Here is a 25,856-nt window from a genome sequence, read left to right on the forward strand (position 1 = left end):
AGTATATATGTCTATGGTTTCACGCCAGGAGGCTTAAATGGCTTTTAGTGATGACAAAAATGACCACTAGACTTAGGTATTGACAATCTAATCCCACTATTGTAAACTTCTCCATAAATTACCCCCCCACCCCGCCCTGCCCTTTTAATCTGAAATAGGGTTTCACTTTGTCGCTAAGGCTGAAATGTACTGGTGTGATCATGGCTCACTGCAGTCTCCACCTCCCAGGCTCAACTGATCCTCTCAACTTAGCCTCCTGATTACAGCTATGCACCTATACACCTGGCTAATTTTTGTGTTTTTTGTAGAGATGGGGTTTCGCCATGTTTTCCAGGCCAGTCTGGAACTCTTGGGCTCAAGTGATCTACTGTCCTCCCAAAGTGCTGGGATTACAGGCATGAGCCACCATGCCCAGACTAGAAATCTTTTAACCAATGGTTTATCCCACTCGTTGTTGAATCAGTTATTTTAAAAGGAATTAAAAATGGTGATTATCTAATCATACCATTCTTTCCATGGGGTAGAATTCTTCTGTAGAGAGTAACTTTATCAGCTAGACCTATTCTGATTACCCTAAAGTAGTACTGTGATAGAAAAGGCAGAATAGATTCTTAATACAGTTTTCTTTAAATTTCAGTGTTAAGAGTTGGGCCCAGCGGTTACCAAGGAGTTTTGATTTGTTTCTGCCTTCTTTTTAAAAGCATAATTACAAACTCATGGATTTTATAACCATTAAAAGTCACTTACTGCTTATTTTTAAGCAAGCTGTCAGACAGTGCTTTAAATAATTTTTGTAGGAATAACAGTTAAATCGAAGAACTCACATTTGAACATTACAGAATACCAGAGTTCCTCTTAAAATTTTTTATGAACATTGTTAACATGATAAATTCAGGCCCTAAGGAATTTCAGCAGGCAGTGGCCTGGGCTTGTGCCATAGACTCATTTCCTTCCTATCTCTCTGGAATGAAACAACCATACAGCATGCTGCAGACCAATATTAGAACACTATTGCTGGTTTTAACAAGAACTATTGCAGCAGGATGAATGCATCTCTATAAGCCAGACAAAAATCACTCCCATAAAGTTATACGTTATCAGACTTTCGAAGATGTTAGAGGATCATTCTAACAGTGCATTTTTTTTTTTTTTTTTTTTGAGACGGAGTTTCGCTCTTGTTACCCAGGCTGGAGTGCAATGGCGCGATCTCGGCTCACCGCAACCTCCGCCTCCTGGGTTCAGGCAATTCTCCTGCCTCAGCCTCCTGAGTAGCTGGGATTACAGGCACACGCCACCATTCCCAGCTGAATTTTTGTATTTGTAGTAGAGACGGGGTTTCACCATGTTGACCAGGATGGTCTCGATCTCTTGACCTCGTGATCCACCCGCCTCGGCCTCCCAAAGTGCTGGGATTACAGGCTTGAGCCACCGCGCCCGGCCCTAACAGTGCATTTTATTTCAGATGGATGAATGAATTTTCACAAGAAAATGCTTTACACAGGAAGTCAGTTCTCTTTTCCAGGTAAGCGAGCTTTGTAATTGTCCTAGCAGATAATTAGAAATGACCTGACATATAATGGTCTGGACAGATGACTGGCAGAAAAATAATTTCTTATAGAGAAAGCACATAGATTGTTACAAAACTGAACTATCTGTATCATACTAATGAGATAATCCAAAGGTACTGAATTTTTCCCCTTCTGACAGAGAGCATCACCATGGGCAAGTAAAAAGAACATAAGCTTTGTAGTATCATTAAATCTCTGCCTCTTATACTCTGATTGGAGCAGTTTCTTAATTATTGCTGAGGTACGGTTTATTATTAGTAAAATGGGAAAACAGCATCTGTCCCCTAAGGTCACGGTGAGGGCTTGGGGCTAGAATACAGTAAAATCATTAATATTAATATTCCCGTGTCCTTCTGACAAATACTGACACAATTGTAATTCTGATAATAAATTTTTGCGGCAGTCCTCAAGAAGTACGAAATAGTCTTTCAGGTTGGCAAGCTTTTATATGAATAACTCCACTATCCTCACTAGAAGTAGAATTCTAGAATATTATAGTTCCTAGTAAACTTTACAAAGGTTATCAGTGGCTTGTTTTGGACTTGTTAACTTTGATAAATGTGTATGCCCGACTATAATGTATGCAGAAACACTGGGTAAGAAACATAATCAGTACGTATTAGATATTGAAGTAATTTCCTTTTGTAGAAATTCTGATTTGAACAAAATAATTATCTTTTGCCAAATTTTAGATTTTAAAACCAAAAAACAAAAACAAAAACAAAAACAAAAACAAAAACTGCATGAGGGAGGAGAATAAAAAAAAATCAACAGAAATAGAGAACAATTTAAAAAAGAATAATGTTAACAATGTTCATAATAAAATAGGTCAAACAGGGTCTTCCTCATCTCAAAATTAAAAATGAAAATAGGCAATAAATGAAAATAACTGCCATACAAAGCTTGGGACTGCTACTACTACTGTAGGTTTTTTTTTCTTTTCTTTGTACTACTGTAGTCTGAGGGCTTATCCATCTTCAAAGAACATTTTCTGAACATAAAATGGCTACCTATGTTTCAGAAATATATCACACATTAGGCTGTGATGAAATAGTGTTCTCAAGTTCAAAAATACTATACCCAATTTAGATTTCAGTTATACAGTTTCCAAAAATGTCCTCCTTTAACAAATATAAAACATATGATCCTTAGTAAAGGAGAGGAGAATTAGACAATCAGGGAGTGATCTTGTTAAAATGCCGTAATTTTGGCTTTATGATATTTTTGATATGTTGTCTTTCTCTCTCTCTCTCTTATTTTTTTTGAGACAGAGTCTTGCTCTATCGCCTAGGCTGGAGTGCAGTGGTGTGATCTTGGCTCACTACAACCTCCATCACCTGGATTCAAGTGATTCTCATGCCTCAGCCTCCTAAGTAGCTGGGATTACAGGCACCCACCACCACACTTGGCTAATTTTTGTTAGAGATGGGGTTTCACCATTTTGGCCAGGCTGGTCTTGAACTCCTGATCTCAGGTGATCCGCCTGCCTCAGCCTCCTAAAGTGCTGGGATTACAGTGTAAGCTACTGCGCCCGGCTGATATATTGTCTCTTGACATGAGAAGTTGGTAAAAACATAATTCCTCAAGCTCATTAGTAATCAAATAAATGCAAAGGATATTTTTTAAGTTATCAAAATTATAAATGACCAGGCATTAGGACACGGATTCTCAAACAGACCACAAGGAGGGTCTCCACTGGTGAATATATCAGTTTTCAACCCAGACAGGTAGGAAGGGTGTCCACATAGAGTAGAATTCAGGTGTGATTTGTTGGAGCTGAAGTGGAATAAGAATGGCACCCACGGTTTTGGGTGAGGGTGGAATGGCAAAGCCTAGCAGGATGAGGAGTATATCTGTGCAAGTGAGGAGGCGGTAGCAGAGACAGCAGAAAAACTGGTAGCAGGAAGAATTGGTTGCATACAGGTCAAATTGGTAAATATATTAAAGATAACAAAAGCTAGGTTTCTCACAGTAAGAAAAGAGGGTTATCAATCTGGAAATTAGAATTTCCTTGGTGCTAGAATGGAACTGGAACCACTGGTGTAAAAACATGGCTTTTGATAGATACGAAAACAGATAGTAAATCTCTACACACGCACACTCCTTAGCTCTGCCCACTGAGAGATCTAGAGAGCAGTGACATCCCACTAGCAGTGAGCACATCTAGAGTCCAGACCTTAGCCTTTAAAAACCGTTTTCCATTAATAGGAACAATAGATCCTTGGAGAAATGACTGACTCTGGGACTGAAGCAGTATACAACAGTACCAAAATGCAAGGATGGGACATGTCAAAAGAACAACAAAAGCCAGCTTGAATGGAATCCTGTTTGGTCAAATCAAGGGCAATTTGAGCTTCAAAATAAATAAATAATGATCATTACAATGGGAAACTACGAGTCCATACTGTTACAAACATGTACGTGAATTATCTAAAATAAATAGAAAATAAAAGCTTTTCTAAATAAATGAATTTAAGTTTAATGATGAACAGAATATTTAATCTGTTTAAAAATATTAGGACCTTGGCCAGGCACGGTGGCTCACAGCACTGTAATCCCAGCACTTTGGGAGGCCGAGGTGGGTGGATCACCCGAGGTTGGGAGTATGAGACCAGCCTGGTCAACATGGAGAAACCCTGTCTCTACTAAAAATGCAAAATTAGCTAGGCGTGGTCTAATGTAATCCCAGGTACTCAGGAGGCCGAGGTAGGAGAATCGCTTGAACCCGGGAGGTGGAGGTTGTGGTGTGCTGAGATTGTGTCATTGCATTCCAGCCTGGGCAACAAGAGCAAAACTCCATCTCAAAAAAAAAAAAAAAAAAAAATTTGTATCTTCTGATAAAACATTTATTAATTACAAAGAAAAGTCTTGTTTGCCCTACCATAGTCAAGAGATCAAAGTTAACATCACCAGTCATGGAGCAAAGTGAAACCATGTGTTACTTGATAGGGTACAATGAAAAGAATGCACCATTGCTTCTGTGATACTGATGCAAAGAATGTATAACCTGAGTCTAATCATGAGAAAACACCAGACAAAACTACATTCAGAGAAATGCTACAAAATAACTTCAAAAGTGTCTTGGTCATGAGAGCTAAGGAAAGACTGAGCCCTGGAGGAAAACACTGATAGAGACATGATGATTAAATGCAATGTGTGATTCTAAAATGGATCCTTTAGCTATAAGATATTATTGAGAGATTCTGGGAAGATGGAGAGGTAGGAAGCACCAGAACTCTGTCTCATCACCCAGACAACAGAATCTGTCTGATGTAACTATTTTGGAACTCTAGTGTACTGAAGGTTTAGAAATTTTAGGGAAAATCTTGGATAGTAAAGTGCAGTTAGTTTCTATCAATTTCAGCTCTTAGTACAGTAGCAACTACCCATCTCCCACCACCAGCCCCAACTTATTGGCAGGCAGCTGTGCACATGTTGCTGGAACAGCTTGCACATAGCTTGTGAGATGCAAAAAGAACCTTATCCTGTGAATACTGAAGATCTGTGAGCTATTGACTACTGCTTTTCTTTTCTTCTTCCAAAGACCCTTTCCATGTCATAGACACTGCTGCTTCTGATCACAGAGGTACAGACAGAGGCAGGCAGCCATTATTGTTGTACCTTTCCTCACTATTGCAAGCCCTTCCCCCTCCAGCTAAGGTGACTTGCAGGGGCTTAAAGGCCTAGCCCCTCTCATTACATTTTTCTCTTTTTCCTTTTGTGAGACAGACATTAAAGACCAGGATATACAAAAACAACTGCATATACAGGGAGAGTTAGAAAGTGACAATGCATGCCCAGAAAAAGATAGAGGCTCAGAAAGGATCTGAGAAGACCTTAAGTTTATACCTCAGGCTGAAGCTAATCTTTGGTACAGAGAAAGCCTGCAACAATTAAAACCAGAAACAACAAGCAAAAATAAGTCAACAATCTCTGGGGTATGGGAGAATCTGATTTCCAATGTAACCACATTAGTAGATTCAAATATCTAGTTTTCGACAAAGAAATCACAAGGCATTTGAACAACCAGGATAGTACAGCATATTCGAAGAAAAAATAAACAGAAACTGCCCTTGAAAAAGATCTGTGGCAGACCTACTAGACAAAGACTTTAAAATACCTGTCTTAAAGATGCTCTAAGAAATTAAGATGTATATAAAGTAATGAAAATAATGTATGAACAAAATGGAAATATCAGTAAAGAGATAGAAAACCTAAAAAGAAATGAAAAAGAAATTCTGGAACTAAGAAGTATGGTGACTGAAATAAAAAAAATTCACTAGTGTGACAAGGCGCAGTGCTCACGCTTGTAATTCCAGCACTTTGGGAGGCCAAGGCGGGTGGATCATGAGGTCAAGACCATCCTGGCTAACATGGTAAAACCTGGTCTCAACTAAAAATACAAAAAGTAGCTGGGTGTCATGGTGTGCACCTGTAGTCCCAGCTACTTGGGAAGCTGAGGCAGGAGAATTGCTTGAACCCCGGAGGCAGAGGTTGCAGTGAGCCGAGATCATGCCACTGCATTCCAGCCTGGTGACAGAGTGAGACTCTGTCTCAAAAAAAAAAAAAAAAAAAAAAAAAAAATCACTAATTACTTAATAAGTGTATTTGAGCAAGCAAAAGAATCAGTGAACTTGAAGATAAGAAAATGGAAATTATTAAAGACTGAAGAAAAGTGAACAGAGCCTAAGGGATATGTGAGACATCATCAAGTGAGCAAGTCTATTCATGTGGGAGTATCAGAAGAGAATAGAGAGAAAGAATATTTGAAAAAATAATGGCTGAAATCCACCAAAATCTGATGAAAGAAATGAACATAAACATATAAGAAGCTCAATGACTTCCAGGTAAATTGAACTCAGAGATCCACATGAAGACACATGATAATCAAACTTTCAAAAGGCAAAGACAGAATCTTGCAAGCAGCAAGACATAAGTAACCAGTGCCATAAAAAAGGATCCTCAATAAGATTATCAGAAGATTTCTCACTAGAGTAACTTTGGAGGTCAGAAGGCAGTAGGTTGATATATTCAAAGTGCTAAAAGAAAAAGTGTTAACCAAGAAACCTGTATCTGTCAAAACTGTCCTTCAAAAGTGAGGGGGAAATTAAAAGTACACTAGACAGTAACTTGAAACCACATGAAGAAATAAAGATCTCAATAAAGATAAACACATACAAGGGCAATTATAAAAACTACTATTATTCTAATAACGGACTGTAACTCTACTTTTTGTTTTCTACATAATCTAAGAGACTAACGTAGTAAAAGATAGTTTGTATTTCTGGAGACAATTATATAAAGATGTAATTTTATAATGCCAACAAATGAAAATGTTAGGGTCAGAGATGGAACGGCATGGAGTTTCTGTATGTTTTTGAAATTAAACTGGCATAAATTTAAAGTAGCATTATAATTTTAGGATATTAAATGTAACCCCCATGGAAACAACCAAGAAAATAGCTATAAAATATACACCAAAGGAAATAAGAAATTTAAACATTTCATTACAAAACAACTAAACACAAAAGTAGTAACAAACAAAAGACAAACTGTAAGGCACACAGAAAACAAATGCAATATGACAGAAGTAAGTCCTTTCTTATCAGTAATTACTTTAGATGTAAATGAATTAAATCGCCCAGTCAAAAGACAGAGATTAGCAGAATGGATAAAAAGCACATGATCTATATGCTTTCTACAAGAAACTCATTTTAGATCCAAAGACGCAAATAGGTTGAAAACAAAAGGATAGAAAAATGTTCTATCCTTTTGTAAATAGTAATTACAAAAGTAATACTTTTCTAAATAGTAATAATACTATTTGCATGGTATATCAGTAGTAATAGTAATAGGTACATCAATAAATAGTAAGAGAGCAGGGGTGGCTATACTAATGCCAGACAAAACAGGCTGGGTGCAGTGGTGCATGCCTTTAATACCAGCACTTTGTGAGGCCAAGGGAGGCAGATCACTTAAGCCCAGAAGTTGAAGACCAAACTGGGCAACACAGCAAAACCCATCTCTACTAAAAATACAAACAATTAGCCAGGCATAGTGGCACGTGACTGTAGTTCCAGCTACTTGGGAGGCAGATGTGGGAGAATCACTTGAGGCCAGGAAGTTGAGGCTACAGTAAGCCATGATTTGAGTCATTGCATTCCAGCCTAGGCAATGAAAGTGAGACCCTGTCTTTAAAAGGAAAAAAAAAAAAAAAAAAAAAAAAAAAGAAAACACGTAAAAAAAAAAAAAAAAAAAAAAAAAAAAAAAGTTACAAGAGATAAATAAGGAGGACATTATATATTAATAAAAGATTCAATATACATCAAGAATAAGTAACTATAAACATTTATGCAGCTAATGACAGATCATCAAAATATACGAGGCAAAAACTGACAGAATTGAACGGAAAAATAAGACATTTTGGCCGGGCGTGGTGGCTCAAGCCTGTAATCCAAACACTTTGGAGGCCAAGACAGGCAGATCACCTGAGGTCGGGAGTTTAAGACCAGCCTGACCAACATGGTGAAACCCCGTCTTAAAAAAAAATAAAAATAAAAAAAAAAGACAGTTTTACAATAATAGTTGGACTCTCACTACTGAATTCTCACTCTCAATAATGGATAGAACCAAGAGACAGGAGATAAGTAAACAGAGGACTTAACACAACAAAACAACTACATCCAACAGACATACATAGTGCACACAGGACATTTTCCAATATATGTTGTATGTTGAGGCACAAAGTAAGTTTCAACAAATTTTAAAATATGTATATAATACATAGTATCTTCTCCCACCATATGATGAAGTTACAAATTAGTAATAGAAATAAAACTGGAATATTCACAAATTTGAGGAAATTAAACAACATACTCAATGGATCAAAGAAGCAATCACAAGAGAAACTAGAATATAGTCAGAGACAACTGAATAAAAACAACTACATACCAAAAGTTATGGGACACAGTGAAAATAGTGTGAAATAGTGAAAACAGAACAAGTGGGAAATTTATAGCTATAAATGTGTTCATTTAAAAATGAGAAAGGATAAAGGGGCAAGATGGCTGACTGGAAGTAGCTAGTGTGCAAGGCTCTCTCTCACAGAGAAACGGAAAGGGTGAATAAATATACCTTCGAGTGAAATATCCAGGTACTGGCATCGGAACTAATCGACGAAACAACTTGACCCACAGAGAACAAAGAAAAGTAAGACAGGACGACAGCCCACTAGGGAGCAACACAGAGCCAGGGGAACCTCCCCACCTAGGAAAGCAGTGAGTGAATGTGTCGCCCCAGGAAACCATGTTTCTCCCACGGATCTCTGCAACCCTCGGGTCAGGAGATCTTGTGAACCCACTCCGCTGGCCTTCAGTCTGACAGAGCCATGTGGAGTCTTGGCAGAGGAGCCACTCAGGCATGTGTGGAGACCCTGGAGCCTTAGATACTTGGGCTTTTTGGCAAAGTGGGAGGTCAGACCCTGTACATAGCCTTAGGAAAGGGGCTGAATCCAGGGCGCTGAGCAGCGACAGCCTGCAGGCCCCACTTCCACAGCACCTCACAAGATGAGACCCACTGGCTTGGAATTCCAGACTGCCACTGGTAGCAGCATTGCACCTCCCTAAGAAGGAGCTCCTGGAGGGAGGGGCAGGCTGCCATCTTTGCTGTTTGGGTAACTTGGCTGATCCAGCCTTTGGGCTTTATAGAGTTTGAACTGACCAGGAGGTGGAAGAAACTCCCCTAGCATAGCTGCTCTACCAAAGCGTGGCCAGGCTGCTGCTGCTTTTTTTTTTTTTTTTTTTTAAATTTATAGCTAGGATTACAGGAGTGCACCACCACGCCAGGCTAATTTTTATATTTTTAGTAGACAGGGTTTTGCCCTGTTGGCCAGGCTGGTCTTGAACTTCTGGTGTCAAGTGATCTGCCTGCCTTGACCTCCCGAAGTGCTGGGATTACAGATGTGAGCCACGATGCCTGGCCAGACTGCTTCTTTAAGTGAGTCCCTGATCTCATTCCTCCTCACTGGGTGGGACCTCACAACCAAGGCCTCCAGCCACCTCCTGTTGGTTTTCTACAGCCAGCAGAGATTTGTAACCTCCCTGGGATGGAGCTTCCAGAGGGAGCGGTGGGCCACCATCTTTGCTGTTTGGGCAACTTAGCCATTCCAGCCTTCAGTGTCTGAGGTGACCAGGGGCTGCAGTGGGCCTCCAGCACAGCACAAGTGCTCTACTGAAACATGGCCAGACTGCTTTTTTAAGTGGATCCCCGAACCTCTTCCTCCTCACTGGGTGGGATGTGGGGTCTCCAGATACTTCCTGTGCGTGCCTTTGGGCTGGCAACAGGCCTGTACCTCAGTGGGACACAGCTCCCAGAGGGCGTGACAGGCTGCCATCTTTGGTGTTTTGTAGGCTTCAAAACAGTACGTACTACAAAATCTTAGGGACTGCAGCAGGCCCCAAGCATAGCGCAGCAGCCCTATGAAAACTGGCCAGGCTTTATGTGGGTTCTTATTCCCATATCTCTTCACTGAGTAGGTCCTCCAGGCCTGAACCTACAGTCACCTCCTGCCAGAGCTATCAGCTCACTAGCAACATGGCAACACCCTGGACAGAGCCTCCAGGGGCAAAGTAAAGCCTCTCTGCCACTGCATCTGCAGTGGAACTGCCCTTGCCACCCTTGGACTAATGAAGGAGCAAAGACCTTAAGTGGCTTATCCATACCTCCAGCAAGATGCAGGACCAGTCAGTCCATCTCACACAGATCCCATACACCCCTCACTGCTTGTCACCAGACAGGAAACCCCTGGCTTGGGCCCACAGCATAGACTCTCCATCCTGGGCTGATCGTAATAAGTGATTGCTGACCTGTACTTCTCTAAGGTGGAGCCACCAGGAGACAAACAAACTATTCTCAGCCACCAGCACTACTAAGATCCCTTCCTTTGCTGCCTCCAAGTCGGGGAAGGAACAACATTAACACTAAGATTGCCCTAGAGCTTCACTGGGCAACTGAGGAGTGCCAAGTTGTGATCTATAGCCAATAATCAAGGGGGAAAGGAACCCTCACTTTCGGAGCATTGAGAGGGAACATGGCTGCAACCGTGAGGAAACACAGGGGACCACACAACTGAGGAAGAGGCTACCAACTGACCAATAAGCTAAAGTGCCACCTGCTGGATTATACCCCAAAGCTTTAACACCAAAAATACTTCATTAACTGCTATGGTTTGGCTGTGTCTCCATCCAAATCTCATCTTGAGTTGTAGTTCCCACAATCCCCACATGTCGTGGGAAGGACCTGGTGAGAGGTAACTGAATCATGGGGGCAGTTACCCTCATGCTGTTCTTGTGATACTGAGTTCTCATGAGATCTGATGGTTTTAAAAGGTGCTTTCTACCCACGCCCTTCACTCATTCATCTCTCTTCTGCCACCATGTAAGGAGGATCTTGTTGCCTCCTCTTTCACCATGATTGTAAGTTTCCTGAGGCCTGCCCAGCCATGCAGAACTGTGAATTGATTAAATCTCCTTCCTTTATAAATTACCCAGTCTCAGGCATGTCTTTATTAGCAGCATGAGAATGGACTAATACACCCCTACCTGAAACCAGAGACAAAAAGTCAGCTTCAAATAAAGACCCTGTATAAAGCTTCAGTCTGGTGAAAATATCCAAAAAAGAAGTCTATTTGACCGTACTCAAGCTACAATGCAGTTAAAGGAACATTCAATGAAGAGATGAGAAAGAACAAACGCAAGATCTTGAGTAACTCAAATGGCCAGAGTCGTATGTCCTCCAAATTACCTCACCAGTTCTTCAGCAAGAGTTCTCAACCAGGCTGAACTGGCTGGAATGACAAAAATAGAATTCAGGATATGAACAGAAACAAAGATCACTGAGATTCGGGAGGATGGCAAAACCCAAATAAGGAAAATCAGAATCACAATAAAGTGATACAGGAGCTCAAGGATGAATTAGCCAGTATGAAAATATTAACAGAAGAATAAGCCAAGCTGAAGAAAGAATCTCTGAATTTGAAGACTGGTTCTCTGAAATAAGACAGTCAGGCAAAAATAAAGAAAAAATAAAATAAAATAAAAAGGAATGAACAAAACATCTGAGAAGTATGGGATTATGTAAAGAGTCCAAATCTATTAATCACTGGCATCCCTGAAAGGGAGGGGAAGAAAGGAAACAACTTGGAAAACATATTTCAGGATCTCATCCATTAAAACTTCCCCAACCTTGCTAGAGAGGCCAACAGTCAAATTCAGAAAGAATTACTGCAAGATTCTACGCAAGAAGATCATACCCAAGACACGTATTTGTCAGATTTTCCAAGATCGAAATGAAAGAAAGAATGTTAAAGGCAACTAGAGAGAAAGGGCAGGTCACCTACAAAGGAAACTCCATCAGGCAAACAGTGGACCTCTTGGCTGAAATCCTACAAGCCAGAATAGATTGGGGCCTATATTCAACATTCCTTTTTTTTTTTTTTTTTTTTTCAACATTCTTAAAGAAAAAAAAAATCTTCACAGTCAAAAATTTCATATCCAGCCAAACTAAGCTTCCTAAGTGAAGGAGAAATAAGATCCTTTTCAGATAAACAAATGTTGAGGGAATCCATTATACCAGTCCTGCCTTACAAGAGATCTTGAAAGGCGCACTTAATATAGACAGACCATACCAGCTAATACAACAACACACTTAAACACACAGACCAGTGTCACTGTGAAGCAACCACACAAACAAGCCAACATGATAACCAGCATGATAACAGCACAATGACAGGATCAAATCCACACACATCAATACTAACTTTTAATGTAAACATGAAACGTCCCCAATTAAAAGGCACAGAGTGGCAAGCTGGATAAAAAAGCAAAATCCAATGGTATGCTGTCTTCAAGAGAACCATCTCAGATGTCATAATACTCAGAGACTCAAAATAAAGGTATGGAGGAAAATCTACCAAGCAAATGTAAAACAGAAAACAGCAGGGGTTGCAATCCTAATTTCAGACAGAAGAGATTTCAAACCAACAAAGGTCGAAAAAGACAAAGTAGGACATTACATAATGAAAAAGGGTTCAATTCAACAAGGAGACCTAACTATCCTAAATATATATGCACCCAACACAGGAGTACACAGATTCATAAAGCAAGTTCTTAGAGATCTACAAAGAGACATAGATTCCCACACAGTAACAGCTGAAGACTTCAACACTCCACTGATAGTATTAGACATCATTAAGGCAGAAAATTAACAAAGATATTCAAGACATCAACTCAACATTGGACCAAATAGATATGATAGGCCTTTACAGAACTCTCCACCCCAAACCAACAGAATATACATTCTTCTTATCATCACATGGCACATACTCTAAAACTGCCCACATAATTGGATATAAAACAATCCTCAACAAACGTAAAAGAACCAAAATCATATCAAACACGATCTTGGACCACAGTGCAATAAAAACAGAAGTCAAGACTATGAGAATTGCTCAAACCATGAAACTATATGAAATTAAACAACATGCCCCTGAATGACTTTTGGGTAAATAATGAAATTAAGGCAGAAATCAAGTTCTTTGAAAACAGTGAGAACAAAAATACAAGGTACTAGAATCTCTGAGATACAGTTACAGCAGTATTAAGAGGTAAATTCACAGCACTAAATGCCAACATCAAAAAGTCCAGATCTTGCAGTGGCTCACAAATGTAAAATCCCAGCACTTTGGAGGCCCAGGTGGGTGGATCATTTGGGGTCAGGAGTTTGAGACCAGCCTGGCCAACATGGTGAAACCCTGTCTCCACAAAAAGTACAAAAATTAGCTGGGTCTGGTGGTACATGCCTGCAATCCCAGCTACTCAGGAGGCTGAGGCAGAATTGCTTGAACTTGGGAAGCAGAGGTTGCTGTGAGCTGAGATCGCACCACTGCACTCCAGCTTGGGCAACAGAACAAGACTCTGTCTCAAAAAGAGAAAAAAAAAGAAGTCAGATTTCAAAACAACAACCTAACTTCATAACTGAAAGAATTAGAGAAGGAAGAACAAATTAACCCCAACAGTTAGCAGAAGATGAGAAATAAAAACCAGAGCTGAAATGAAAGAAATTGAGACACAAAACATCATTCAAAAGATCAATGAAGGCTGGTCTGAGTGCTTTACAACTAATTGATCACAGCCAGTTACAGATTTCTTTGTTCCTTCTCCACTCCCACTGCTTCACTTGACTAGCCTTTAAAAAAAAAAAAAAAAGAAAGATCAATGAATCCAGGAGTTGGGTTTTTTTTGAAAAGACTAATAAAATAGGCCACTAACTAGACTACTAAGGAAGAAAGGAGAGAAGATACAAATAAACACAATCAGAAATGATGACGGGAATGTTACTACTGACTGTACAAAAAAATAAAAACCATCACAAGCTACAACGAACACTTCTATGCACACAAACTAGAAAACCCAGAAGAGACAGATAAATTTCTGGACACGTACACCCTCCCAAAACAGATGCAAGAAGAAACTGATTCCCTGGACAGACCAATAACAAGCTCCAAAATTGAATCACTAATAAATAGCCTATCAAAACAAACAAACAAACAAAAAAAAACCAAAAAAAAAAAAAAAAAAGCCTATGATCTGATAAATTCACAGCTGAATTCTACCAGATGTACAAATAAAAGCTGGTAGCATTCCTGCAGAAGCTATTCCAAAAAACTGAGGAGGAAAGACTCCTTCACAATTCATTTTATGAGGCCAGCATCAAAGAATGATACCAAAACCTGGCAGAGGCTGGGCATGGTGGCTCACACCTATAATCCCAGCACTCTGAGAAGCTGAGGCAGGCAGATCACCTGAGGTCAGGAGTTTGAGACCAGCCTGGCCAACATGGTGAAATCCCATCTATACTAAAAATACAAAAAAGTAGCCAGGCATGGTGGCATGCACCTATAATACCAGATACTTACTTGAGAGACTGAGGCAGAAGAATTGCTTGAACCCAGGAGGTGGAGGCTACAGTGAGCCAAGACTGCACCACTGCCCTTCAGCCTTGGTCACAGAGCAAGACTGTCTCAAAACCAAACCAAATCAAACAAAAAAACAAAAAACACAACAAACAACAACAAAAACGTCAGGCCAATATCCTTGAGGAACATCAGTGCAAGATCCTCAAGAAAATACTGGCACACTGAATCCAGCAGAACATCAAAAAGCTAATCCACCATGATCATGTAGGCTTTATCCCCAGATGCAAGGTTGGGTCAACATACATGAATCAATAAATGTGATTCATCACATAAACAGAACTAAAGACAAAAACCACATGATTATCTCAATAGACACAAAAAAAGACTTGATAAAATTCAACACTGCTTCATGCTAAAAACTCTCAAAAAAACTAGGTATCGAAGGAACATACCTCAAAATAATAAGAGCCATCCATATAAGACAAACGCACAACAGCCAACATTATTTGGAATGGGCAAAAGGTGGAAGTATGCCCCTAGAAAACTGACACAAGACAAGGATGTCCTCTCTCACCACTCCTATTAAACATAGTACTGGAAGTCCTAGCCAGAATAATCAGGCAAGAGAAACAAATAAAGGGCATCCAGGTCAGGCGGTGGCTCATGCCTATAATCCCAGCACTTTGGGATGCTGAGGTGGGTGGATCACTTGGGGTCGGGAGTTTGAGACCAGCCTGGCCAACATGGTGAAATATATCTCTACTAAAAATATAAAAATTAGCCAGGTGTGGTGGTGTGTGCCTGTAGGCCCAGATACTCGGAAAGCTGAGGCAGGAGAATTGCTTGAGAGTCAGAGGTTGCAGTGTGCTGGGAATGAGCCACTGCAGTCCAGCCTGATGACACAGTGAGACTCCGTCTCAAAAAAAAAAAAAAAAGAAATAAATGGCATCCAAATTGATGAGAGAAAGTCAAACTATCTCTGTTTGCAGATGGCATCAATTTATATTTAGAAAACTTCACAGTCTCAGCCCAAAAGCTCCTCAAACTGATAAACAACTTCAGCAAAGTTCAGGATATAAAATCAATGTATGAAAATCACTAGCAATCCCATACACTAACAACAGCCAAACCAAGAGCCAAATTAGAAAGGCAATCCCATTCACAACTGCTATAGAAAGAGTAAAATACCTAGGAATATAGCTAATCAGAGAAGTGAAAGATCTCTACAATGAGAATTACAAAACACTGCTCAAAGAAATCAGAGAAGACACAAACAAATGGAAAAACATACCAGCTCATGGATAGGAAGAATCAACATCATTAAAACGACTATACTGACCAAAGCAATTTACACATTCAATGCTATTTCTATCAAACTACCAATGACATTCTTCACAGAACTTGAAAAATCTATTTGAAAATTCATATAGAACCAAAAGAGAGCCCAAATAGCCAAGACAATCCTATGCAAAAAGAACAAAGCTGGAGGCATCATGTTACCTGACTTCAAACTATGTTGCAAGGCTACAGTAACCAAAACAGCATGGTACTTGTCAAAAACAGACACACAGACCAATGAACAAAAAGAGAGCCTAGGAATAAGACTGCATATCTATGACCATCTGATCTTCTACAAAGATGACAAAAAAAAGCAATGGGGAAAAGACTCCCTACTCACCTAAATGGTGCTTGGATAACTAGCCAGTCATATGCAGAAGATTGAAGCTGGACCCTTTCCTTACACCATATACAAAAATCAACTCAAGATGGATTAAAGACATAAATGTAAAATCCAAAACTATAAAAACCCTGGAAGACAATCTAGGCAATACCATCCTGAACATTGGAATGACCAAAGATTTCATGACAAAGATACCAAACCAATCACAACAAAAGCAAAAATAGACAAGTGTGATCTAATTAAACTTAAGAGCTTCTATACAGCAAAAGGAAGTGCCAACAGAGTAAACAGACAACCTAAAGAATGGGAGATAATATTTGTAAACAATGCCTCTCTGACAAAGTTCTAATACCCAGCAACTTAAACAAATTTACAAGAGAAAAAACAACTCCATTAAGAAGTGGGCAAAGGACATGAACTGACACTTCTCAAAAGAAGACATACATGTGGCCAACAACCATATGAAAAAAGCTCCATATCACTGATCATTACAGGAATGCAAATCAAAAACACAATGAGATATCATCTCATACCAGTCAGAATGGCTGTTCTTTAAAAGTCAAAAAATAACTGATGTTGTTATTCACTATCACAAGAAAGAGAAAAAAAATAACAGATGTTGATGAGGTTGTGGAGAAAAGAGAACACTTAAACACTGTTGGTGGGAGTGTAAATTAGTTCAACCATTGTGGAAAGCAGTATGGCAATTCCTCAAAGAGCTAAAAGAGCTAAAAGAAGAACTACCATTCAATCCAGCAATCCCATCCACTGCGTATATACTCAAAGGAATGTATATCATTCTATCTTAAAGACACATGCACGTGAATGTTCACTGCAGCACTATTCACAATAGCAAAGATATGGAATCAACCTAAATGTCCATCAATGATGAATTGGATAAAGAAAATGTAATACATATATACCATGGAACAGTGTAAAGCCATAAAAAAGAATGAGATCATGTCTTTTTAGAGGGCATTGATGGTACTGGAAGTTATTATCCTTAGTAAACTAATGTAGGAACAGAAAACCAAACACCACAAGTTCTCACAAGTGGGAGGAGCTAAATGATAAGAACTTATGAACACAAAGAAGGAAACAGACACTGGGGTCTACTTGAAGGGGTGAGGGTGGGAGGACAGGAAGAGGAGAGGAGCAGAAAAGATAACTATTGGGTACTGAGCTTAATACTTGGGTAATTAAATAATATGTATAACATGTGTTTACCTAGGTAACAAAGCTTCTCATGTACCCCCAAGCCTAAAATAAAAGTTAAAATAAATAAATGAGAAATATTTCAAATCAGCAACCTAACTTTACAACTAGAAAAGAACAAACTAAACCTAAAGCCAGCAGAATGAGGAAAATTAATAAAGATCAGAGCAGTGAGCAACAAAACGGAAAAACAGAAAAAAAATCAATGAAACAGAAAACAGAGAATGGAAAAACAGAAAAAAAAAAATCAATGAAACCAAATGTTGGTTCTTCAAGAAAATAAAACAAGTTGACAAAACTTCAGCTAGATCAGCAGTCCTCAACCTCGTTGGCACTGGGACTGGCTTTGTCGAAGACAATTTTTCCATGGGAATGGTTTTGAGATAAAACAGTTTCATCTCAGATCATCAGGCATCAGAATCTCATAAGGAACGTGCAACCTAGATCCCTCCCATGCTCGGTTCACAATAGGTTTGTGCTATGAGAATCTCATGCTGCTGCTGATCTGACAGGAGGTGGAGCTCAGGTGGTAATGCTCACTAGCCCACTGCTTACCTCCAGCTGTGCAGCCTGGTCCCTAACAGGCCACAGAGTGGCACTGGTCCAAAGCCTGGGGCTAGGGACCCCAGAGCTAGATGGACTAAGACAAAAAGACAGAAAATCAAAATTACTGAAATCAGAAATAAAAGCAGGGACATTACACGCCAAGCTAGGTTTTGTATTTTTAGTAGAGACGGGGTTTCACAGTGTTGGCCAGGATGATCTCGATCTCTTGACCTTGTAATCTGCCTGCCTTGGTCTCCCAAAGTGCTTAGATTACAGGTGTGAGCCACCACGCCCAGCCAATCTTTTATATATATAAATACACATATACACATTTATACATATATATATGCACATTTACATACACACACATACTTTTTTTTTTTTTTTGAGACAGAGTTTCACTCTTGCTGCCCAGGATGCAGTGCAACGGCATGATCTTGGCTCACCACAACCTCCGCCTCCTGGGTTCAAGCGATTCTTCTGCCTCAGTCTCCCGAGTAGCTGGGATTATAGGCACCTGCTACCACACCTGGCTAATTTTGTATTTTTAGCAGAGACGGGGTTTCTCTATGTTGGTCAGGTTGGTCTTGAACTTCTGACCTCAGGTGATCCACCCACCTTGGCCTCCAAAAGTGCTGGGATTACAGGAATGAGCCACCGTGCCTGGCTCAATCTTTGTATATTATAAGGAGACTGAATTAATAATCAAAAATCTTCCGACAAAGAAAAGTCCAGGACCTGACGGCTTCACTGTTGAATTCTACCAAACATTTAAAGAAGAATTAGTAACAACGATTCTTAAATTTTTCTGAAATATTGAAGAGGAGGGAACACTTCTTATCTCATTGCCCTGATACAAAGCCAAAGATACTAAAGAAAACTACTGACCAATATCCCTAGTGAACACTGATGCAAAAAACCTCAACAAAATACTAGCAAACCAAATTCAGTGATATATTAAAAGGATTATACATTATGACCAAATGGGATTTATTCCTAAATGCAAGGATGGCTGGCTCAACATACAAAAACTGATCAATGTAATATACCACATTAACAGACGGAAGGAAGAACACCCAACACATAATCATTTCCATGACTACAGAAAATGCATTTTATAAAATTCAATATCCTTTCATGATAAAAACACTCAAAAAGCTAGGAATCAAAGGAAATTACTCCAAAATAATAAAAGTAATGTATGAAAAACCCACAGTAAACACACTTTCAGCAACAAGGTAACAGTGCCCACATTTGCCATTTCTATTCAATATAGTATTGAAAGTTGTAGCCAGAGCAACCAGGCAATAAAAAGAAAAAAAAAAGGCATCTAAAATGGAAAGGAAGAAGCAAAATTATCTCTGTTCACAGATAATACAATCTTATATTTAGAAAACTAAAGACTGCACACACACAAAAATTAGAACTAATAAATGAATTCAGCAAAGTAGTAGGACAAAAAATCAACCCCCCAAATCATTTGCATTTCTATACACTAACAATGAACAATCTAAAAAGGAACTTACACAAATAATTCCACTTCAGTACCATCAATGATAATAAAATACAGTCACGTGTTGCTTAATGACCAGAATAAGTTTTGAGAAATGTGTTGTTAGATGATTTCCTTACTGTGCGAACTTCACAGAGTATATGCACACAAACCCTAGATGATATAGTCTACTATATACCTAAGCTATATGGATAGCCTATTGCTCCTAGGCTACAAACCTGTAAAGCATATTAATGTACTGAATACTGTAGGCAACTGTAATACGATAAGTATTTGTCTATCTAAACATAGAAAAGGTAGAGTAAAAATACAATATAATAGAGGAAAAATAGTACACTTGTATAGAATATTTACCATGAATGGAACTTGCAGGACTGGAAGTTGCTCTGGGTAAATTAGTGAGTGGTGAGTGAAAGGGAAGGCCTAGGATATTACTGTAGACTTTATAAACACTGTACACTTAGGCTATACTACATTTACAAAAAAACTTTTCTTTCTTCAATGATAAATTAATCTCAGCTTACTGTAAGATTTTTATTTTACAAACAAATTATTATTATTTTTTGAGACGAAGTCTCGCTCCATCTCCCAGGCTGGAATGCAGTGGCATGAATTCAGCTCTCTGCAACCTCCATCTCCCAGGTTCAAGCAATTCTCTGCCTCAGCCTCCCGAGTGGAGCCTGCCACCATGCCTGGCTAATTTTTTTGTACTTTTAGTAGAGATGGGGTTTCACCATCTTAGCCAGGCTGGTCTTGAACTCCTTACCTCATGATCCACCTGCCTCGGCCTCCCAAAGTTCTGAAATTACAGGTGGGAGCCACCATGCCTGGCCACAAACAAATTTTTAAAAATCTTTTGACTCTTCTGTAATAACACTCTGCTTACAACACAAACACACTGTACAACTGTACGGAAATATTTTCTTTACATTGTTTTTTTCTGTTTATTTGTTTGTTTGTTTTCAGACAGGGTCTTGGTTTGTTGCCCAGGCTGGAGTGCAGTGGTGCAATAGCAGCTCATTCTACCTCCTGGTCCTCAAGTGATCCTTCTACCTCAGCCTCCCAAGTAGCTGAGACCAAAGATGTGTGCCAGCATGCCTGGCTAAAATTTTTTAAAATATTTTTTGTAGACATTGGTCTCCCTATGTTACACAGGTTGGTCTCAAATTCCTGGCCTCAAGGGATCCTTTCACCTTGGCTTCCTAAAGTGCTGGGATTACAGACATGAGTCACTGTGCATGGCTTTTTCTTTATATTCTTATTATAGGAGCCATTTTCTTTCAAAAGTTTTTAAAAATTTAAAAATTTTTTTGTTAAAACCTAAGACACAAACACACATATGAGTCTAGGCCTATACAGTTTCAAGTTCAACTTCACTGTCTTCCATCTCCATATCTTGTCCCACTGAAAGATCTTCAGTGGTAATAACATGTACGGGGCTGTCATCTCCTAGGATAATCAATGCCTTCTTGTGGAATACCTCCTAAAGGACCTGACTGAGGCTGTTTTACAGTTAACTTTTTTTAAAAGTGTGAGTATACTCTAAAATTGTGATGAAAATTATAGTATAGTAAATACCAAAGCCAGGCTGTGCATGGTAGCGCATGCCTGTAATCCCAGCATTTTGGGAAGCTAAAGCAGGCAGATCACTTGTGCCCAGGAGTTTTAAACTAGCCTGGACAATATTATAAAACCCCAACTTTACAAAAAAAATTAGCTGGGCATGGTGGTGTGCACCTGTTGTCCCAGCTACTCAGGAGGCTAAGGTAGAGGAATAGCTTCAGCCCAGGAAGGTGGGGCTGCAGTGAACCAAGATCATGCCACTGCATTCCAGCCTAGGCAGCAGCAAAACCCTGTCTCAAAAATAAATACATACATAAATAAACCAGTAACGCAGTTGTTAGTTATGGATATCAAGTATTACGTATCACGCATTATTGTATGCGCAGTAACATTGTGCTATACTTTTATACAGTTGGCAGTGCAGTAGGTTTGTTTGCACCAGCATTATCACAAATGTGTAATGCACTGCACTAGCATGGTATGACAGCTATGATATTACTAGGTAACAGGAATGTTTTAGCTCCATTTTAATCTTATGGGACCACTGTCATAAATGCAGTCTGACATTGACTGAAATGTTATGTGCTGCATGACTGTACATCAAAATTAACTGAGGTGAAAGACTTGCACAATGAAGACTAGAAAACACTGCTGAAAGAAATAAAAGATATATATAAATAGAAGCACATCCCACTTTTATGAATTGGAAGACAATAATGTTGAGATATCAATATTATCCAAAGAGATCTACAGATTCAGTGCAATCTCCATCAAAATCCCAATGACACTTTTTACAGAAATAGAAAAATTATCCTAAAATTAATAAGAAATCTTAAGTAACAGCAAATTTGCCACAACAGTCTTGGGGGAAAGAAACAAAAAAAAAAAAAAAAAAAAAAAGCTAGAGGACTCATACTTCTTCCTGATTTCAAAACTTACTACAGAGCCAGCTGGGTGTGGTGGCTCAGGCTTGTAATCCCAGCACTTTGGGAGACTAAGGCAGGCGGATCACAAGGTCAAAAGATGGAGACCATCCTGGCCAACATAGTGAAACTCTGTCTCTACTAAAAGTACATAAAATTAGCCAGGCGTGGTGGTATGCGCCTGTAGTCCCAGCTACTCAGGAGGCTGAGGCAGGAGAATCGCTTGAACCCAGGAGGCAGAGGCTACAGTGAGCCGAGATCACACCACTGCACTCCAGCCTGGCAAAAGAGTGAGACTCTGTCTCAAAACAACAACAACAACAACAACAACAACAACAACAACAAAAGACCGACCAACCAACCAACCAAACAAGAAAAAACAAAAAAACTTACTACAGAGCTACAATAATCAAAACAGCATGTTAATGGCATAAAGACAAACACATAGAACAGAACAGAATATACAGTTCCAAAATAAATATATGGTCAAATGATTGTTGACAATGGTGCCAAGACCATTCAATGGTGAAAGACAGTCTTTTTAACAAATGATGGTGGGAAAACTGGATTATCAATAAGCAAAAGAATGAAGCTGAATCTTACCTTATAGCACATACAAAAATTAACTTAAAATGTATCAAATATCTAAATATAAGAACTAAAACTATAGATTATTAGAATAAAAACAGGGCAAAAGTGTCACAATATTGGATTCAGCAATGATTTCTTGGATATAACCCCAAAGGCACAGGGAACAACAACAACAAAAAAATGGAGAAATTAAAGTTAATGAAAATCAAAATATTTTGTGTCTCAAAAGACAGTATCAACAGAGTAAAATTTCAACCCACAGGATGGAAGAAAATATTTGCAAATCATATATCTGAAAAGGTCATAATACCCAGAATATACAGAGAATTCTGGCAACGACAACAAAAATAAACAAACTGATTAAAAATGGGCAAAAAAGTAGAACAGACATTTTTCCAAGATGATAATCAAATGGCCAATAAGCACATGAAAAGATGGTAATCATCATTAATCGTTAGGGAAATGCAAATCAAAACTACAATGAGATATCACCGCACATCCATACAGATGGCCACTAAAACAACAACAACAATGAAATAACTAGTATTGGTGAGGATATGGGGAAACTGAAACCCTTCTGCACTGCTGACAGGAATGTAAAATGGTACAGCTGCTGTGAAAAACAATACAGTGTCTTAAATAAATTAAAAACAGAACTACTGTATGATCCAGCAATTCTACTTCTGGGTATTTACCCATCAAAACTGAAAACAGATGAGGATGTGCTAAGGAAACTGCATTTCCAGAGAGAGACACAGCAAGCAGGACTGAAAACGGTTAGTCTTAAGGGGATTCAGGACAGCAACATGGAGAAGGCATCAAGAACGTACTTCATTCACCCGCAAACAGTATGAAGAGCTAGAAGCTCTGTTTAGCGAGAACATGTTCTGACATGTCCTGAGAAATTGTCAGGAGAAACTAGCTTTGAAACTCCACCTACCAGAGTCAACAGTAAAGGTTTGGTTCAGGAACCAGCGATTCAAACAGAAAAAAGCAGCAGCAGCAGTAGCAACAGCAGCAGCAATCAGCAATGCTACCAAGCCAGATCCTTCTATCTAAGAAGGATGTGCCCACCTTCCTGAGAACATCTATCATTTCTTACGCTTTTCTCCTGTGGTTTCAGATTTCTACAGCTCCCTTCCACCTCAGTCCTTAGGCGCTTCCAACTGGGCATGGAACTCTACCTTCACCGAGAGTCCCACAAGTGATTTCCAAATGCAAGATACTCAGTGGGAGAAGCTGGTAGCATCAGTTCCTGCTTTGTACTCTGATGCCTATGACACATCCCAAATCATAGAACTGTAGGATCTTCCTGATGAGAATGAGATATCCAGCTCTTCTTTCCACTGTCTGTATCAGTACCTCTCACCCACAAAGCACCAGGTAGGAGGACAGGGTTCCTCTCTCAGCACCTTTGCTGGTCCAGCTGTAGGCCTATCTCCCGTACAAACCTGGCCCAGTATGACAAGCCAAGGCTTTGAAGCCTACAGTCTAACAGACAGCCTAGAATTCTAGAAAACCTCCAAAATGGTAGCCTTTGGATTTTTCTGATCAGAGTATATGGACCATTTAGAAAAGAGGTCTTTAAAAAAATTTTTTTTAAATAAAAAAAGCAAAAAGAAAGAAAAATGGCAGGGTGCGGTGGCTCACTTCTGTAATCTCAGCACTTTGGGAGGCCGAGGCGGGTGGTTCACCTGAGGTCAGGAGCTCAAGACCAGCCTGGTCGACATGGTGAAACCCTGCCTCAAAAAATATTTTCTTAAAAAAAGAGGTCTTGCCTCTTGTAAATGACTTTTTTCCTTTGTCTGGTTTTAACCCAAACATCTGGGTCTGTGTCTCTTTGATTTCCATGGAAATGTTGTGAAAAGAGTTTTCCAAATATAGCTCAGCAGTACGCGATCAGCCCCACAATACTCCCTGAGAAGACTTTCTAGTCCCTTACATGGCCAGTGAGACTACATAAATCCCTTCCCAAAGCTATCTTGGATTTTCTAAAAATAGGACAGTGGTTTTGGGGGTTATCCACTATATTTATTTTTTTGTGGCTAAGTCTCACTCTGTCACCCAGGCTGGAATGCAGTGGTATGATCATGGCTCACCAAAGCCTTCGCCTCCTGGGCTCAGGTGATCCTCAGCCTCCTAAGTAGCTAGGACTACAGGTGCCCACCACCATACCTGGCTTTTTTTTTTTTTTTTTTTTAGAGACAGTCTCACAATGTCACACAGGCTGGAGTGCAGTGGTGCAATCTCAGCTCCTATAACCTCCCCGTCCTGGGGTTCCAGTAATTTTCCTACCTCAGCCTCCCATGTAGCTGGGATTACAGGCACCTGCCACCATGCCTGGCTAATTTTTGTATTTTTACCAGAGATGGGAGTTTGCCATGTTGCCTAGGCTGGCCTCAAACTCCTGAGCTCAAGTGGTCCTCCTGCCTCAGCCTCCCAAAGGGCTGAGATTATTGGTGTGAGCCACCTCGCCTGGCCAAAACAGTTTTTTAGAAATAAAGTATATTAGTCCAGGCGCAGTGGCTCATGCCTATAATCCCAGCACTTTGAAAGGCTGAGGCAGGCAGATCACCTGAGGTCAGGAGTTCGAGACCAGCCTGACCATAATTTTTTCTCTATTGCTTTTCTATTCTCTGTTTCATTTGGAAATATGAAATTTTTCCAAATAAAAATTTCATTTTCTTGGGAGGCTGAGGCAGGAGAATCGCTTGAACACAGGAAGTGGAGGTTGTGGTGAGCCAAGATTGTGCTATTGCACTCCAGCCTGGGCAGCAAGAGCAAAACTCCATCTCGAAAGAAAAGAAAGAAGAAAAAGAAAAAGAAAGAAGGAAAGAAAGAAGGAAGGAAAGAAGGAAGGAAGGAAGGAAGGAAGGAAGGAAGGGAGGAAGGAAGGGAGGAAAGAAGGAAAGAAGGAAAGAAAAGAAAGCAAGCAAGCGAGAGAAAGAGAGAAGAGAGAAAGAAAGAAAGAAAGAATATTAGAAAACAACAAACGAACAATTAACTTGAAATATACAATAACTCTGAACTTGTATATACTTAACATATACCCAAGATATACGAGGCAAATTTTAAAAAAAATTAAAAAAAAATTTTTTTTTTCAGAAGAGTCTTGCTCTGATGCCAGGCTGGAATGCAGTGGTGCGATCTTGGCTCACTGCAAGCTCCACCTCCCGGGTTCAGGCGGTTCTCCTGCCTTAGCCTCCCTAGTAGCTGAGACTACAGGTGCGTGCCACCACGCCCAGCTAATTTTTGTATTTTTAGTAAAGACAGGATTTCACCA

The 25,856-nt window shown here is 39.6% G+C and overlaps 1 protein-coding gene and 1 pseudogene across 50 annotated transcripts in view; one reads left to right on the forward strand and one right to left on the reverse strand.

The window, feature by feature from the left end:
* The window catches only part of CLASP2 (cytoplasmic linker associated protein 2), a 234,298-nt gene that overhangs the window by 21,055 nt on the left and 187,387 nt on the right, over window positions 1–25,856 (reverse strand). The gene's annotated exons all lie outside the window — the stretch shown is intronic.
* LOC116537642 lies at window positions 1,467–24,124 on the forward strand (annotated as a pseudogene).

The sequence above is a fragment of the Sapajus apella genome, unplaced genomic scaffold (genome assembly GCF_009761245.1).
Source record: "Sapajus apella isolate SASKATOON/1434 unplaced genomic scaffold, GSC_monkey_1.0 scaffold4, whole genome shotgun sequence".
In the NCBI taxonomy this organism is placed as follows: Eukaryota; Metazoa; Chordata; class Mammalia; order Primates; family Cebidae; genus Sapajus; species Sapajus apella.